Source organism: Dama dama, chromosome 20 (assembly GCF_033118175.1).
Source record: "Dama dama isolate Ldn47 chromosome 20, ASM3311817v1, whole genome shotgun sequence".
Taxonomy (NCBI): Eukaryota; Metazoa; Chordata; class Mammalia; order Artiodactyla; family Cervidae; genus Dama; species Dama dama.
Genome location: NC_083700.1, coordinates 60,239,455 through 60,259,358, shown reverse-complemented (window position 1 = coordinate 60,259,358; position 19,904 = coordinate 60,239,455). Strand labels below are relative to the sequence as shown.

General features: G+C 37.1%; 1 long non-coding RNA gene across 1 annotated transcript; it reads left to right on the top strand.

The window, feature by feature from the left end:
• The first annotated feature begins 3,749 nt into the window (after window positions 1–3,749).
• LOC133040252 (uncharacterized) lies at window positions 3,750–19,188 on the top strand. The gene is made up of 3 exons (XR_009688933.1): window positions 3,750–3,826; window positions 11,889–12,071; window positions 19,030–19,188. It is a non-coding gene; the product is annotated as an uncharacterized LOC133040252 (long non-coding RNA).
• Window positions 19,189–19,904: the final 716 nt, after the last annotated feature.

The following is a 19,904-nucleotide window of genomic DNA, read 5'->3' as shown; positions in this document are numbered from 1 at the left end:
GTAAAATATAAAATCACCATGTGGCACAGTCAATGCTGTGTAAATTTCAGCATCATAATTAAAATACACTAAACTTCAATATGGGCTTCCCTCATAGATTCTTGGATAAAGAATCTGCCTGCAATGCAGGAGACCTGGGTTCGATCCCTGGGTCGGGAAGATCCCCTGGTGAAGGAAATGGCAACCCACTCCACTATTCTTGCTTGGAGAATCCCATGGACAGAGGATCCTGGTGGACTACATTCATCGGTCCCAAGAGTCCGACATGATTTAGCAACTAAACTAAACTAAATTACAATATAAAAAGTTCCATGCTTCCAGACTGAGTAGTCATGTGTCTTATCTCAAAACCCAGTTATACATAGCTTTCCGCTGGGCTGATTGGAGAGAAAAACAAAGCCGAAGGAATTTCCTGAATAAGAAAAAAAAAAAAAAAGGTAACTGTGTTATGATACCAAGAGTGAAAAATAAACTTAACTGAAGCTTTGATATTGTAGAAGATGAAAAGGTATCAGGCTTTCTTTGAGCATTTTGGTAAAATTTTATGTGAACTAGTAATTTCCTGGAATTCTGAATTTGCATATAGGACACTTTAAATGCCAAGGCAGTGCTTCCCACAACTCCTTACACATAGAGAGACCACAATAAATAATCATTAAATAAATGAAAGAATGAAAAACAATTCAGTGCATCTTTCTCATCTTATATTAAAAATGCATTTCAGACTATATTCTTTGGTCCTGGTGAGTTCTTTTTTCTATGGGACATGTTTGGAATTTTTTTTTTTTTTTTTGTCTCTTTTGTGGCAGGAGAGGCCCATTTTGATTTGTTTTGTTTTGTTTCTGAAGTTTGCACATGTTGAACATCTGGATGTTGTAGCATCAAAGTCAGTTGACACAGCAAGCCAATAGACAGTATTTTTACTTATAACCAAATGAGATGCATGACTGCCTTTTATCAAGCTTCTTCTTAACTCTGTGAGTAGAATCAGTCTCTGATCAATAAATAACAAATCATCTGTTTCATAAATCAGACCTGTCAAAGCAAAGCAGCGCATCGTGCTGGGGCTACTCTTCTGTGTTTGCCTGGGCCTGGTAGCATCTGGTTAATAAAAGGGCTTCTTATACATTTGACAGTTGTTTGGATATTCTTTTTCAGCACTGTTCAAGTTTACCAGCTATTTATACTTTCTATTTCTCCCCCTCTTTCTTTTCCCTGTACCTCTGAGCTAAGGTTTTCAGCTTATGTGAAGAAAAAACCTGGAGTGGAGAGAAAGAAAAATTCATGAATGGGCCTTGGATTGCTCATTTGAATTTTTTAGGTTAATTTTTGCTAAAATCACTATATTTCTTCTATCTACATGCAATTCCCATCATATGATTATGGATTTACTGAAATTTATGAAATTAGTGATCATGAGTCAAAGTGGAAATAATTTGTAAATCTACCTCATTATTTTATTTTATATTTCTTCTCTGTAAGTATTAATAATGAGATTAACAATTAAATTTATTAATACCCTTCTGCTGTCACTGTTCTTGACTCTCAATATTAAGTTGGCCTCTTTTAAATCTTGTAAAAAATGTTTCAAAACAAGTGATGATATTATCTTTATTTTTGAAAGATGAAAAACAATTTAAATTACTTGCTCAAGTCCTTGTGTATTATTTAAGAACTCCATATGTCAACTTCTAGAGTCCACACTCCAAATCATTGTCTCTCAAATCTACTCTATCTTGTTTCTCATCTTTTCTAACTTAAATTCAAAATTTCCTCCAATGACTATGTTATTTCCTTTAAGAAATAGTTCCATTCATTCTCCGTGCATGCATGCTAAGTTGCTTCAGTCCTGTCTGACTCTTCGTGACCCTGTGGATTGTAGCCCATCAGCTTCCTCTGTCCATGGGATTCTCCAGGCAAGAATACTGAAGTGGATTGCCAGGCTCTTCTCCAAGGGATCTTCCTGACCCAGGGATCTAATCCACACCTGTTACATCTCCTGCATTGGCAGGCAGGTTCTTTACCACTCGTACCAACTAGGAAAACTTCCATTCATTCTAGATGTACCCAATTCCTGCCAGCTTTATGGATACAATATATACCAATCTACTTCCTACTCAACTTGAATTGTTACCTACTTTATTCATTCATGGATTATTATAACTTACACTATGCTATAAGCTTTTTTTTTTTCCCAGCAAACTACATTTAATAACTCCTTCAGCATTCCTGAAGCATCTAGTAGAGAGTAATTCATTGAACATGTGATTAATATGAGAGTACATGCCATTAATACTTCCTATAACTGATCTGGAAGATTCTAAATATTATGAATGGTTTGGTTTATTTAGCGTGTGATTTTTGAAGTAGAGATTTTACTCCAGTGAGTGAAAGTGGCTCAGTCTTGTCTGACTCTTTACAACCCCATGGACTGTAGTCCATTGAATTCTCAAGGCCAGAATACTGGAGTGGGTGGCTTTTCCCTTCTCCAGGGGATTTTCCCAACCCAGGGATGGAAACCAAGTCTCCCTCATTGCAGGCAGATTCTTTACCAACTTAACCACAAGGGAAGCCCAAGAATTCTGGAGTTGGAAGCCTATCCCTTCTCCAGCAGATCTTCCCAACCTGGGGTGTCCTGCATTGCAGGTGGCTTCTTTACCAGCTGATCTATCAGGAAAGCCATGTTACTCCAAGTACCAGACTTTTCTAGCATTTTAAATTAGAGCTATTTTAATGAGTTATTAAATAAAATGTTTATCAACATTAATTCAGTGGTTAAGAATGGACTCTAATAAGGTCCTCTACCCATGTCATTAAATTTCCATTGTTATGAGTATTTGATACTATTTACCATGACAGGTCAAGAAGCAACAGTTAGAACCCTGTATGGAACAACTGATTGGCTCAGGATTGAGAAGGATATGACAGAGCTGTTTGCTGTCACTCTGTTTATTTAACCTATATGCTGAGCACATATCATAAGAAATGCCAGCCTGGATTAGTTACCAGCTGGAATCAAAATAGACAGGAGAAACATCAACAACCTTATATATGCAGATGAAACCCCTCTAATGTCAGAAAATGAGGAGAAACTAAAAGGTCTCTTGATGAGGGTGAAGGAGGAGAATGAAAGTGTCATCTTAAAACTAAATATTAAAAAAACTAACATCAAAGCATCTGCCCCATTACTTCATGGCAATAGAAGAGGAAAAGGTGAAAGTAGTGACAGATTTCCTCTTCTTGGGCCCTAAAATCACTGTGGATGGTGACTGCAGCCATGAAATCAGAAGAGGCTTGCTTCTTGGCAGGAAAATGATGACAAACCTATACAGTGTTGAAAAGCAGAGATATTACCCTACAGACAAAGATCCATATAGTCAAGACTATGGTCTCCCCAGTGGTCACATATGGTTGTGAAAGCTGGACCATAAAGAAGGCAGAGTGCCTAAGAATTGATATCTTTGAACTGTGGCACTGGGGAAGACTCCTGAGAGGACATCAAGGAGATCAAATCAGTCAATTTAAGGGAGATTAATCCCGAATACTCATTGGAAGGACTGCTGCTGAAGCTGAAGCTCCAGTGTTTTGGTCACCTGATATGAGCAGACGAGTCACTGGAAAAATCCGGATGTTGGGAAAGTTTGAGGGCAGAAGAAGAGGGCGTCAGAGGATGAGATGGCTGGAAGGCATCACTGATGCAATGGACAGAAACTTAGGGAGATGTTGAGGTACAAGGAGGCCTGGAGTGCTGCTGTCCATGGGGTTGCAAAAAGTTAGACATGACTGGGTGACTGAACAACAACAACAGCAAACATAACAGAATAAGGTAAATGGCTTTTTCCTTTTTCTACTTCTTTGAAGTCGTTGCATTCATTTTTCAGTCTTATATTCAAATGTTTTAGGGATGACAGTTGGTATCTTGCTTCTAGGACTTATTATTCTGGACTACAAAAAAAAAAAAAAAAAAAAAAAAAAACTCTGGCAAAAATTCCAGAAGGGAGGAAGAACCATTTATTTTTTCCCCATTATACCCATCTTTTGTTTTTCTTCTCTTTAGCACATCTATATCAATTTCCATAAACCTTCCTTACAGCACTTCCTCCCAAAGTTCAAGTATAAGCATTGGGTTTCCTATTTAGAATGTGTGAGTGTGTAGTAGTATCAGTAGAAGTAGTTATTCAGGACATAGATTTGGATTAGACTGCCTTTTCAACCGGGTGACTTTGAGCAACTCACATATTGCACCTCATTTTTCTGTCTTTAAGGTGAAGATTATAATACCTACCTAACAGGGTTGTAACAAGAATCAGGCAAACCCATTTTCTAAGCATTTACACCAGAACCAGGCACATTTAAAGGCTATAATAGTATTTGCTAAATGAATAAATAATGTTACTTTTATGTTGAGAATTTATTCAAAGTCTTCTACGGATTTATAAACTAAGCTCCTTAATGCCACTACAAAGTGGGTGTATTGCTTTGTATTTATTTCATAGTAGGGGACAAAACATAAACCTAAGAGGAGACTAAGTAAAAATTTCTGATTTTTGCACTGTCATTACCACACTCCAGCACTTTTACTGCACAATTAAAAAGTTCTTATCTGGATATATGGGACAAATCATTTTTCACTGATTGTTTGTCCAGTCTTTTACATTAAAACGAGCAGTTAAGGTCAATATGCCTGTGTTTCTATATTTGAGGGTATCTGTTGCCTTATGAATCTTGATTGCTCCAATTCCTTTTTGAGAGCAGAGCAAAGAAAAACTTTGGTATTAAACACTGTGTAGTCTATGAAAACACAAGCTGGAATCAAGATTGCTGGGAGAAGTATAAATAACCTCAGATATGCCGATGATCCACCCTTATGGCAGAAAGTAAAGAAGAACTAAAGAGCCTCTTGAAGAACGTGAAAGAGGAGAGTGAAAAAGTTGGCTTAAGGTTCAACAATCAGAAAACTAAGATCATGGCATCCAGTTCTATCACTTCATGGCAAATAAATGGGGAAACAATGGAAACAGTGACAGACTTTATTTTGGGGGGCTCCAAAATCACTGCAGCTGGTGACTGTAGCCATGAAATTAAAAGATGCTTGCTCCTTAGAAGAAAAGCTATGACCAACCTAGACAGCATATTAAAAAGCAGAGACATTACTCTGCCATCAAAGGTCCGTCTAGTCAAAGCTATGGTTTTTCCAGTAGTCATGTATGGATGTGAGAGTTGGACTATAAAGAAAGCTGAGTGCTGAAGAATTGATGCTTTTGAACTGTGGTGTTGGAGAAGACTCTTGAGAGCCCCTTGGACTGCAAGGAGATCCAACCAGTCCATCCTAAAGGAAATCAGTCCTGAGCGTTCATTGAAAGGACTGATATTGAAGCTGAAACTCCAATACTTTCGCCACCTGATGTAAAGAACTGACTCACTGAGAAAGACCCTGATTCTGAGAAAGATTGAAGGTGGGAGGAGAAGGGGATGACAGAGGATGAGATGGTTGGATGGCATCACCGACTCAATTGGCAAGATTTTGGGTAAACTCCGGGAGTTGGTGATGGACAGGGAGGCCTGGCGTTCTGCAGTCCATGGGGTCGCAAAGAGTCAGACAGACTGAGTGACTGAACTGAACTGATTCTATGAACTCTGGCAGGCAGTTAATTGTACCTGGCACGTGCCTCTTGTCTTGTTAGCTTTCTGGCTTCGCATCATTTGTATTGCCTGTCCTTTTTCTCTTGAAGTTAATCCATCTTTGGAGAAAACACAGTACATCTATCTCCTACTACTCATTGTGTTCTTTGAATTTAACTTATTTCTTATTAAATTTGGATTCTGTCTTATTCACTTTATTTGTTGACTCTCCAAGCAATAAGACACTTTAGGCAACATAGTATGCACTAAGCTCAGATAATCAACATTGATAGTTTCCCTTTGTAAGTCACAGATGGTATATATATACCATATATGGTTACATATATATATACACAAACTTCAAAAATCTTCAGAGTTAAAGCTGATCCCCAATGGCATTCACAGAGCTGTCTCACACAAATAACTCATGGCAGGTGCGTAAGTGTACATTCTCTTCATTCAGTTTCATGTGCCAGAGCCCATTTTTCTTATCACTTATAGTGATGCTTTTCTACTGAGCCAATTTGTTCAGTATATCTTTATTCAGTCAGAGATTGAAATATTCTTCTCAATTGTCTGGGCCAATGTATTTCAAGGGTGAATCCTTTCTTATCCATCTCAATATATTATACATTTTTAATATAGATTTGAACTCTTTAGCATATCACATTAACTCCTATAAGCTATAAAGGGGCATGTTTCACCACATTCCAGTTGTTGGATGCATGGTATTTTTGATGTTTATAAAACCAGATTTTTTCCATTTAAAAACAAATTCATGCATATCTAGAATTCAGTAAAGATGCCAGAGTTTGGATCACAATCTGATCAAAGAATATATTAAAACTGAGAAATTTAGGTTAGAACTGGAGATCAAAGGAAGAAAATATAGAGATTCCTAAGTTTATTATTTTAAATTTTATTTTTTGGAGGGGAGCAGTATTTGGTCTTAAAAACTGAAACCTCTTTTCTTGGTATTTTACAATTCCTTGTATAGCCTTGTCACTGCTTTTCTCCTCACTTCAAAGGCTCAAAGTTCACCTGAGTTCTTTTCTACTTTTATTATAGAAAACTTCAAAATACCAAAAATTTAAAAAATAATTTAATAAATGCTGGTATCCGAACACTAAGTTAGGGAAATTTTAATGTTTGTCATATTTTCTCCAGACCTTCTTTTTAAGAGAGAAAACATTACAAATATATTTGGAAATTCAACATATATCTCTTTGCAATCTCATTTTGCCCTTCTTCCTTCGACATATTCATCATTTTGAGTTTTCTATGAGTCATTTCCATATGTGTGTTTTTACTTTTACTGTGTATTTGTATAGCTATAATGTATATTATTGATTTCTATGTGCTCAGTCACTTCAGTCCTGTGTGACTCTTTACAACACCATGGACTGTTCTCCCAGCAAGAATACTGGAGAGGATTACCATTTCCTCCTCCAGGTGGTCTTCCTGACCCAGGGATGGAATCTGCATCTCCTGCATTGGTAAGTGGATTCTTTACCACCTGAGCCACCTAGGAAGCACCAATTTCTGTACACAGTGTTGCAGTGAATGGTCTTGTTTGTGTTTCCTTGTATTCACTTTGCACTGAAGATTTTTTAGGAATGGAGTTACTAGTTTGAAGAATATACTCTGGTTTTCCCGCAGATTGTCAAATTTCTTGTTAATGACTATCCATTTACATGCCTACTTACTGGGTGTGTAAATCTGCATTTTTTTTTTCACATTTTCCCCATGTGATCTTTGTTTTGTTCCAACCTGATGAATGTAACATTGTACTTTGAAATTCATATTTCTCTTATTTTCAAGGGAAGACAACCTTATCTGTAAAATGCTCTTCAAAGTTTTGCCTCTTTATTGGCTGTGTTCTTTTGCTTTTGACTTATGGAAATGCTTTATATATTTTGAATATTACTTCTTTCTTGATCACATGATGTGGAAATATTTCCTCCCAGGCTATATGCATGTTCGTGGTTAATTAACATTACTTTTCTTTTTGTTGCTTTTGTTTTATAAATATAGCCATATACATCAATATTTTCTTTTAAGACTGTAGTTACTGAGTCTTGTTTCAATATCCTTGCATTATATTGCCAGTTGAAAAAGATGCTCTTCTAAATTATTCTATAAATTTAAGCTTTTGATATTGCCTTTTACAAATAAAATCCACTTTTCCTGTGTAGTATGTTGTGCAGAGAAGATCAATGGATCCAGAACTATTTACTGAATAGTTGATGTTTTTGCCTTTGCCATCTCCATCATATATCTAGATTGCATAATTGCAAAATCTAGGCTCTTTTTAAAGTTCTACAGGTCTGTTCATCTATCTCACTTTAAATAATATAATATATTGATCCTTAAGGCATTAAAATTTTTTAGCTACTTGTGAAGAATCCCTTCAAGTCTAGTATTATTGAAACCCTTCCTTTTTATTCTTCATTTTTACTCTTTGATATATAAATATCAGGATTGGCTTATACAATTTAATGAAACAGCCATATAGATTTTGATTGACATTGCATTACATTTATGAACTAACTTGAACAAATTTGTTATCTCTAGAAAATTTTAAACCTTCCCACCTACTGAGTTGACATATCTCTTCAATTATTTAGATTTTCTTTTATTTCTTTTTATAATCTTTTATTAAGAAAAGTTTAATTATTCCTACATATAAGTCTCATTGCTGATGTGACTATTACTTTTTTCCTCCTAACAGTTCTTATATATTTATTGACAGTATATGGATGCTGTTAATTCATGTTTTTTAATTATGCCAAATTCATTTGTTAGATTTACTTATTTATTTATCTATTGATTCTCTTAGATTTTCTGTCTAAAAAATCATAACTAAAAAAGGATGGAATTGTTTTTCTGTCTCCTTACTAATTATCACACTCTCTTTTTTTCCTCTTTTATTATTGCATGAGCCAGGACCCCAGTAGTATGTTGCCAGAAGTGGTAAAAGTGAATCTATATGTTAGGCTTCCTTGGTGGCTCAGACGGTAAGGAATCTGCCTGCAATGTGGAAGACATGGGTTCAATCCTTAAGTTAGGAAGATCCCCTGGAGGAGGGCATGGCCACCCATTCTAGTCTTCTTGCCTACAGAATCCCATGGACAGAGGAGCCTGGCAGGCTACAGTACATGGGGTTGCAAAGAGTCATGACTGAGCGACTAAACACAGCACAACTCAGAATTGTAATATAGTTGCATTTATCTTTCATACTTAAGGAAGATTTTTGGAGATACTGGGCACTAGGAGAAGCTAGATAATCATTTTTTATAATAGCCTTCTCATGATTATTCTCCTACAGCCTGTATTGTGACACCTTTTGTGTAGGGTGACTGGGACATGATAATCTTGCCAAGGGCAGTTGGAACCTATGTGATTATTTTAAACTATAATAAAAGCATGGCGTTGTGTTAAGCTTTCAGGCCTCTGAAAAGCATAGAGTAGTTGATATTATAATAAAATTTTACATGTGTAATAATGACTGCTTACAAGGTTGTGACTTAGCTATGGACATGTAAGTATTAAATGATGCACTTGAAACTCAAATTCTGTTTACACCATAGGAAAACCATCCTTTGCACCACAAATGTGTCTGCTAGATAAACGATTTTTCTTTTGCTGTAGGAAGGGTCATACTTGTGTCTCAAAATTGAGCAATTACATTTCTTTTTTTTTTTTAATTGAGCAATTACATTTCTTTCATATTCTTTCCTCCAGTATTTTCTGCAGGTCATTTGTGTATTAAGTCCTATATGTTGGGCTCCCTGGTGGCTCAGTGTAGTTCAGTTCAGATGCTCAGTTATGTCCAACTATTTGTGACCCCATGGACTGCAGGACCCCAGGCCTCCCAACTCCAGGAATTTACTCAGACTCTCATCCATTGAGTCAGTGATGCCATTCAACCATCTCATCCTCTGTTGCCCCTTTTCCTCCCACCTTCAATCATCAGGGTCTTTTCCAATATGAGTCACTTCTTCACATCAGGTGGCCAAAGTATTGGCATTTCGGCTTCAACATCTGTCCTTCCAATGAATATTCAGCACTGGTTTCCTTTAAGATTGACTGGTTGGATCTTCTTGCAATCCAAAGGACTCTCAAGAGTGTTCTCCAACACCACAGTTCAAAAGCATCATTTCTCTGGCGCTCAGCTTTCTTTATAGTCCAATTCTCACACCCATACATGACTACTGGAAAAACCATAGTTTTGACTAGATAGACATTTTTTGGCAAAGTAATGTCTCTGCTTTTTAATATGCTCTCTAGGTTGGTCATAACTTTTCTTCTAAGGAGCAAGCATCTTTTAATTTCATGGCTGCAGTCACCATCTGCAGTGATTTTGGAGCCCCCCAAAATAAAGTCTGTCATATTTGCACTGTTTCCCATTTATTTGCCATAAAGTGATGGGACCAGATGCCATGATCTTAGCTTTCTGAATCTTGAGTTTTAAGCCAACTTTTTTCACTCTCCTCTTTCAACTTTCATCAAGAGGCTCTTTAGTTCTTCACTTTCTGCTATAAGGGTGGTGTCATCTGCATATCTGAGGTTGTTCAGATGGTAAAGAATCTGCCTGTGATGCAGGAAACCCAGGTTCAACCCCTGGGTCAGGAAGAGTCCCTGGAGAAGGGAACTGCAACCCACTCCAGTATTCTTGCCTGGAGAATCCATGGACAGAGGAGCCTGATGGGCTACAGTCCGTGGGGTCGCAAAGAGTTGGGCACAACTGAGTAACTAACACTTCCTTCCTTCCTATTCTTTCAAAAGATCAACTGATGGCAGTGATTTATGATATCAAAGACGCATAATTTTTTGGTACTCTTGCCTTTTCCTGTCTTTTTATTCTAAGCAATTTGGAGATTAAAAGAAAATAGATGTCAATAGTTCTTGCTTTGCATCTAGTCTATCCTCATAACTTTCTAATCTAAGATATATATTCTTTTCTGTAGGAGTCTAGTCTTTCCTCTCTGTGTTTTTTAACCCAATTTTCCGTACTTTATTCTGAATACTTTTCTCACATTCAATATATCTGCCAAATCAGACTAGTCACTTCAAGTAATCAAAAATCTTTGCATTTTACTCCCACTGATTTATGAACTATTTTTACTTTCCTTCTTTGAATATTAACATTTATCAGTCTTACAAGAATATTACAAGATCAGAGAAACCTGTTCCTTCAGTGAAAATGTATAGTTGCACCCTCCTCCCATTAACATTTCATTTGTATTTCCTTTAAGGGTTCTATTCAATTTATCCAATGTTTGTACTTTGTTGCTAAGTAAAAGAACTCAGGTTTCATAGGATAGGACAGCTACATCAAGTTTTATTTTTTTTTTTTTAACGGTTTTATTGAGATACCATTGCCCATTTGAAGTGTACAATTTGATGGCTTGTAAAAAGCATATTCCTTGAGTTGTGCAATCATATGACAACCTAATTTTAGAACATATTACCATCCACAAAAGAAACTTCATACTTATTAACAGTCATTCTTCATCTCCTCAATGACCAAACTCTAGACAACTACTCAGCTACTTTCTGTCTCTAAAAATTTGCCCATTCTGAACATTTTACATAAATAGAATCATATAATATGTGACCACTTTCTTTTAATTACAATTTGAATAATATCTTCAAGTTTCATTCATGTCATTCAGTCTTTCATTCTCTTCTATTACTGATGAATAATCCATTGAATAGATATTCTACAATTTATTTATCCATTCACTCTTGGTGAAAATTTGTTTCTACATTTTGCTACTTGTCATTGTCTGTTTTCTGTAAACTTCCTAGTGGATGTAAAATGGTATGTCATTGTTTTGTGTGTTGTTTTTTAACTTCTCTTGTGACCTTTATAACGCAGAATTATTTAATTCTGCTGAAATCCAATTATTTTGTTTTTATTTTGTCACTTGGGCTTTTAGTGTCATATCTAAGAAGCTATTAGTTACTCCAAGGTCATAAAGATTTATTTCTATGTTTTCCACTAAGGTTTTCTAATATAGTTTTATCCCTTACATATGTGTCTATGATCCATTTTTTAGTTCATTCTTTTGTATGATGTAAGGTAGGATTCCAGTTTCTTTTTTTATGTAGTTACTCAATAGTTTCAACACCATTTGTTGGAAATATTATTTGTTTTACATTAAAATACCTTGGCATAATTGTTAAAACTTAATTCATCATAAGTGGAAGAGTTTACTTCTGGACTCTTCTGTTCCACTGATCTAATTATCTTTATGCAGGAGACACGTTTGGGAAGATCCCCTGAAGTTAGAAATGGGCAACCTTCTCCATTATTCTTCCCTGGGAAATCCCATGGACAGAGGAGGCTGCGGGCTACAGTCCATGGGGTCCCAGTGAGTTGGACATAACTAAGCACACAGCACATGTCTTTGTGTGGATTCATCAGTCTCATTTATCTTTAGGTCAGTACCACTCTGTTTTAATTACTGAAGCTTTGTAGTAAATTGTGAAATTAGAAAATATGAGTCCAGGGAACTTGGTTCTTTTTCAAGAAAATTTGGCTGGGTTCTTTAACTTTCCATGTGAATTTTAAGTTCAGATTGTCAATTTATTATTTTTTTTAAAATCAGCTAGAATTTCAATTGGAATTATGCTGAACCTGTAGATTGATTTGGGGAATATTGTCATCTTAATGATATTAAGTCTATTTTATCCATGCATGTGGGATGATATTCCATTTATTTAGATTTTAATTCTTTAAACATTTTTGTAGTTTTAGTGTACAAGTCTTCACACTTTTTTACTGCACTGATTGCTAAATATTTTATTTTTCATATTATTATAAGCAGAATTGACTACCTAGCTTTATTTTTTAATTGTTCATTGCTAGTGTACAGAGATACAATTAAATTTTGTACAATGATCTTGTACCTTGTAACTTTGCTGAACTTGTTTATTAGTTCTAACAGTTTTTGTGAATTTCTTAGAATTTTCTATATACAAATCACATCACCTGAAAATCAAGATGATTACCTCTTTCTTTACAATGTAAATGCCTTTATTTATTTTTCTTGTCTAATTCCTGTAAATAAAACCTATAGTGTATGTTGAATAGAAGTGATGAGAGCAATATCTTGATCTTGCTCATGAACCTAGGAAGGAAGTATTCAGTCTTTCACTATTAAGTATAATGTTACCTATAGTGCTTTTATATACTTTTATTTATTTATTTATTTTTGGCTGTGCTGGGTCCTTGTTGCTGCTGGGGCTTTTTTCTAATTGTGGTGAGCAGGGGTTACTTTCCAGTTGCCGTGCACAGAATTCTCATTGTGGAGGCTTCTCTTGTTGTGGGCATGAGGCACACATGTGGGCTAGGGCACTTCGGCTTCAGTAGTTGCAGCGCATGGGCTCGGTAGTTGAGATCGTGGGCTTTATAGCACAGGCTCAGTAGCTGTGGCACATGGACTTAGTTTCTCTGCAAGATATGAGATCTTCCTGGATCAGGAATCGAACCCATGTCTCTTGCATTGGCAGGTGGATTCTTTATAGCTGAATCAGGAGGGAAGCCCAGCTATAGGTTTTTTATGATGCTTTTTACCAGATTGAAGAAATTCCCTTCTCTTCTTTGATTGCTGAGTGTTCTTACCATAAAAGCGTGTTGCATGCTGTCAAATACTTTCTGTGTCTATGGAAACCATCCAGAAAAGGCAATGGCACCCCACTCACGTACTCTTGCCTGGAAAATCCCATGGACGCAGGAGCCTGGTGGGCTAGAGTCCATGGGGTCGCCAAGAGTCGGACATGACTGAGTGACTTCACTTTCACTTTTCACTTTCATGCATTGGAAAAGGAAATGGCAACCCACTCTAGTGTTCTTGCCTGGAGAATCCCAGGGAAGGGGAAGCCTGGTGGGCTGCCATCTATGGGGTTGCACAGAGTCGGACACAACTGAAGCTACTTAGCAGCAGCAGCAGCAGCAGCATGGAAATCATCATGTGGGGTTTATTCTTTATTATATTAATATGGCATGTTATTTTTCTAAGGGTGCTATAGCAACATACCATAACTCTTTGGCTTGATGTAAAGATACATTTTGCCAAATAACATTACATGTTCTGAGATACGGACATATTTTCTTTTTGTAGGAGTCACCACTGTTTCCACTAGGTATGGTTCAATGTATTGACTGATTTTTTAGAAGTCGAAACAAACTTGAATTATTGCATTCCTGGGGTAATTCCCTCATGGTCTTGGTGGTTAATCTCTTTTATATGTTGCTGTATTTTGTTGAGCAGTTTTTTGTTTCTATTTGTAGAAAAATGTTTTATGTATCCAGCGTTCATTTCTTGTGATATATTTGCCTGAATTTTGCTATCGAAATGATAATGAATTAAGAAGTACTTACTTATCCTTTCCCCACATTCTCCTCCTCTTCTTTTTTGAAAGTATTTTTGAAAGTATGGCAATCATTTTATTCTTTAAATGTTTGATAGAACTCATGAATGATATATTCTAGGCCTTGGCTCTTCTGGCATTGTGTATATTTTGATATGTTGCATTTCTGCTCACGTATTATCAAATTTCCAAATGTATCTTGTGATTTCTTCTTTGACTTATTGGTTATTTTTGAGAGTATTATTCATTTTTCATTCACAAATGAACTTCAAAAAATTTGTTTTATTACCAATTTCTTGCTAAATTACATAGGTATGGAGAATATGCTTAGTATGATTCCGTTCTTTTAAAGTTATTGAGGCCAATTTTATGGCCTGGAATACAGTCATTTCTAGAGAATGCTCTATGTGCACTTAAGAAGAATGTGTGTTCATTTTTGTTGGGTGGATTCTTCTATAAATGTCTGTTGGTCTAGATATTATAGAAGATTCTTTTTGACCTTAGACCTTGTTGTACTATCCATTATTAAAAGTGGATTGATTGATTCTCTGACAATTAATGTTAAAAATTCAATTTCTATTTCAATTCCAACAGTTTTTATTTCAACTAATTTGGGATTCTGTTGTTAGATCTGTATATGAAATGATTCCTACATTATCAAAATCCCCCCTTTGTTACTGTTAAAAATGTTTATCTATTTTCCTTTTGTTACTTTAGTTATCAGATTTCTTTGGTTACTGTTTATATGATATATCTTTCCCAAACTTTCTTTATTTTTTTTTGAAATAAAAGTTAATATACAACATTGTGTTAGCTGCATGTGTACAGCAAATTTATTCAGTAATTTTTTTCAGATTATATTTCATTACTGGTTTTGCAAGATATTGAATATAATTCCTTCTGCAGTTCAGTTCAGTTCAGTTCAGTTATTCAGTCATGTCCGACTCTGCTACCCCATGGACTGCTGCATGCCAGGCTTCCTTGTCCATCATGAACTGCTGGAGCTTACCCAAACTCATGTCCATTGAGTCGCTGATGCCATCCAACCATCTCATCCTCTCTCATCCCTTACTCCTCCTGCCCTCAATCTTTCCCAACATCAGTAAAGTTTAGTTCAGTTGCTCGATGATGTCCGACTCTTTGAGACCCCATGAACCACAGCATGCCAGGGCATCTGTCCATCACCAACTCCTGGAGTTCACCCAAACCCATGTTCATTGAATTGCTGATGCCATCCAACCATCTCATCCTCTGTCATCCCCTTCTCCTCCCACCTTCAATCGTTCTCAGTGTCAGGGTCTTTTCAAACCAGTCAGTTCTTCACATCAGATGACCAAAGTATTGGAGTTTCAGCTTCTGCATCAGTCCTTCCAATGAACACCCAGGTCTGATCTCCTTTAGGATGGACTGGTTGGATCTCCTTGCAGTCCAAGAGACTCTCAAGAGTCTTCTCCAACACCACAGTTCAGAAGCATGAATACTTCTGTGCTCAGTTTTCTTTATAGTCCAACTCTCACATCCATACATGACCACTGGAAAAACCATAGCCTTGACTAGCTGGACCTTTGTTGGCAAAGTAATGTCTCTGCTTTTAATATGCTGTCTAGGTTGGTCATAACTTTCCTTCCAAGGAGTAAGCGTCTTTTAATTTCATGCCTGCAACCACCATCTGCAGTGATTTTGGAGCCCCCCAAAATAAAGTGTGACACTTTCCACTGTCCCCCCATCTATTTGCCATGAAGAGAAGGAACCGGATGCCATGATCTTAGTTTTCTGAGTGATGAGCTTTAAGCCAACTTTGCCACTCTCCTCTTTCACTTTCATCAAGAAGCTCTTTAGTTCTTCTTCACTTTCTACCATAACAGTGGTGTCATCTGCATATCTGAGGTTATTGATATTTCTCCTGGCAATCTTGATTCCAGCTTGTGCTTCCTCCAGCCCAGTGTTTCTCATGATGTACTCTGCATATAAGTTAAATAAGCAGGGTGACAATATACAGCCTTGACATACTCCTTTTCCTATTTGGAACCAGTCTGTTTTCAAATGACTCTGCTCTTCACATCAGGATGCCAAAGTACTGGAGTTTCAGCTTCAACATCAGTCCTTCCAATGAACACCCAGGTCTGATCTCCTTTAGGATGGACTGGTTGGATCTCCTTGCAGTCCAAGGAACTCTCAAGAGTCTTCTCCAAAACCATAGTTCAAAAGCATCAATTTTTTTTGGCACTCAGCTTTCTTTACAGTCCAAATCTCTAATCCATACGTGACTACTGGAAAAACCATAGCTTTGACTAGATGGACCTTTGCAAAGTAATGTCTCTGCTTTTTAATATGCTGTCTAGGTTGGTCATAACTTTCCTTCCAAGAAGCAAGCGTCTTTTAACTTCATGGCTGCAGTCACCATCTGAAGTGATCTTGGATCCCCAAAAAATAAAGTCTGACACTCTTTCCACTGTTTCCCCATCTATTTGCCATGACATGATGGGAACAGATGCCATGATCTTAGTTTTCTGAATGTTGAGCTTTAAGCCAACTTTGCCACTCTCCTCTTTCACTTTCATCAAGAGGCTCTTTAGTTCTTCTTCACTCTCTGCCATAAGGCTGGTGTCATCTGCATATCTGAGGTTATTGATATTTCTCCCAGCAATCTTGATTCCAGCTTGTGCTTCCTCCAGCCCAGTGTTTCTCATGATGGACTTTGCACATAAGTTAAATAAGCAGGGTGACAATATAAACCCTTGACATACTCCTTTTCCTATTTGGAACCAGTCTTTGCTCCATGTCCACTTCTAACTGTTGCTTCCTGACCTGCATACAAATTTCTCAGGAGGCAAAAGTCTAAAATTGAACACCTGGAAGTTCACAGTTCATGTATTGCTGAAGCCTGGCTTGGAGAATTTTCAACATTACTTTACTAGTGTGTGAGATGAGTGCAATTGTGTGGTAGTTTGAGCGTTCTTTGGCTTTGCCTTTCTTTGGGATTGGAATGAAAACTGACTTTTCCTGTCCCTTGGACTGTGCTGAGTTTTCCAAATTTGCTGACATATTGAGTGCAGCACTTTCACAGCATCATCCTTTAGGATTTGAAATAGCTCAACTGGAATTCCATCACCTCCACTAGCTTTGTTTGTAGTGATGCTTCCTAAGGCCCACTTTACTTCACATTCCAGAATGTCTGGCTCTAGGTGAGTGATCACACCATCGTGATTATCTGGGTTGTGAAGATCTTTTTTGTACAATTCTTCTGTGTATTCTTGCCACCTCTTTTTAATATCTTCTGCTTCTGTTAGGTCTTCCCATTTCTGCGGGGAGCCAGCCTGACTGCTCAGGCCCCTTCTTGGCCCTGAGAGAGATCAAAAGGTCCCTCTCTGTCCCGCCACCCCTGATTTGTTAAAGTGCAAATTGGCCTTTCTCACCTCCCTCAAGGAAATCGCTGCAGCCACCATTTGCCCATTTTCCTGACTCTGATAAGATTATCGGGCTCCTGTGAATGGCTTATGTCTAGGTAGTCTTTACCTGATTGTAAGACGCTGGTGCCATGCTCTGCTGGAGTTAAGATAAAACTCCTGAGCTAAAACTAGTGTCTGCAGTTCTGCACGTATGCAAGTCTTTGATCTAAAATTTGGTGAATCCTGTTAGTATATATATGTATGTTACCCCTCAATAAAGTCGTCGGAATCATTCACAAGCTGACTCCGTCCCTCTCAACCCCATCTTTCTTAGTCTTTTATTTCTCAGGTGCTGTGGTGATTGCGTCCTCGACCTGTTCATCTAGCCGGCAGGCCCGGCACATTTCTGTCCTTTATTGAGCCCATCTTTGTATGAAATGTTCCCTTGGTATCTCTAATTTTCTTGAAGGGATCTCTAGTCTTTCCCATTCTATTATTTTCCTCTATTTCTTTGCACTGATCACTGAGGAAGGGTTTCTTATCTCTCCTTGTTATTCTTTGGAACTCTGCATTCAGATGAGTATATCTTTCCTTTTTCCCTTTGCTTTTCACTTCTCTTCTTTTCACAGCTATTTGTAAGGCCTCCTCGGACAGCCATTTTCTTTTTTGCATGTCTTTTTGGGGGGATGGTCTTGTTCCCTGTCTCCTGTACAATGTCATGAATCTCTATCCATAGTTCATCAGGCACTGTGTCTATCAGATCTCGTCCCTTAAATTTATTTCTCACTTCCACTGTATAATGATAAGGGATTTGATTCAGGTCATACCTGAATGGTCTAATGGTTTTCCCCTCTTTCTTCAATTTAAGTCTGAATTTGGCAGTGAGGAGTTTGCCATAGTTTGCCTGAGCCACAGTTGGCTCCCAGTTTTTTTTGCTGACTATATAGAGCTTTCCATCTTTGGCTGCAAAGAGTATAATCAATCTGATTTTGGTGTTGGCCATCTGGTGAAGTCCATGTGTAGAGTCTTGTCTTGTGTTGTTGGAAGATGGTGTTTGCTATGACCAGTGCATTCTCTTGGCAAAGCTCTATTAGTCTTTGCCCTGCTTCATTCTGTACTCCAAGGCCAAATTTACCTGTTACTCCAGGTGTTTCTTGATTCTTACTTTTACATTCCAGGCCCCTATAATGAAAAGGACATCTTTTGGGGGTGTTATAGTTCCTTGTGCAATACAGTAAGTCTTGTTGTTTAGCTATTTCATGTATAGTAGCTTTTATCTGTTAATCTCATATCCTTAATTTATCCCTTCTTCCCTCGCTCTCCTCTTTGGTAGCCATAGGTTTGTTTTCAAGCTTCCCTCATAACTCTGTCAGTAAAGAATCTGCCTGCAATGCCAGAGACCCGGATTTGATTCCTGAGTCAGAAAGATATCCTGGGGAAGGAAATGCAACCTACTCCAGTATTCTCGCCTGGAGAATTCCATGGAAATAGGAGCCTGGCAGGCTATTCTCCATGGGGTTGCAAGAGTTGGACTTAGTGACTAAACCATCACAAGTTTGTTTTCTCTGTGTGAGTCTGTTTTGATTTTCAATTATTTTCTTTTTATTTGAATCTAAAGTATGTTTTTTTTTTATAGATGTACATAGTTGGAGATAGTGAATGACAGAGAAGCCTGTGTGTTGCGGTAGATGAGTCACAAAATGTCAGACATGACTTAATACTGAACATCAGCAACAACAAATGGTTGGATCATGAATTTTTGTCCATTCTGCCAAAAGTTATGTTTCAATTGGAGTGTCTATTTCCTTTACAATAAATATAATTTCTGATAATTAAGCTTCACATATGTCATTTCTCTGTTTTCCATAATTTATATGTCTCTGTTTATCCCTCATCACTGCTTCATTTTATGTTCAATAGATACTTTTTAGTGTATCATGTAATTACCTTCTTGTTCCATTACAATATTTTAGGTGTTTTCTTAGTCATTCCCTGAAGATAAAGTTAACAACACAATTCAAAGCATTCTACATTAATACTGTTAGTTATATTTACCAATACAGTCAACTTTACTGGGCTCTTTCTCGCTTTGTACGGATATGATTTATCATCTGGTGCCTTTACAATTTATCCTAAAAAGCTACCCTTGTATTTCTCATAAGACTCATTTGCTAGTGACAAATTCTCTCCTTATGTCTATCATTTTGAAGAATAGCTTTTTTGGATATGAATTCTCGGTAGGCAGTTTTGTTTTGTTTTTTTCTTTCAAAATTTTGAATGCCACACCACTGCCTCTGGTCTTCATTTTTTCTGATGAGAAGTCAGCTAAAGATTTTTAAAGATCTCCTGTGCCTTGCATATCATTTTTCTTGCTTTTTTTTCAAGATGTTCCATCTTTGGCTACTGACAGTTTGACTATAATGTGCCATGGTGTGATTGCCCTAGAACTTAATTTATTTGTGTTTTGCCAAACTTCTTGAATGTGTAGAATAATATTTTTAGTCATAAAAT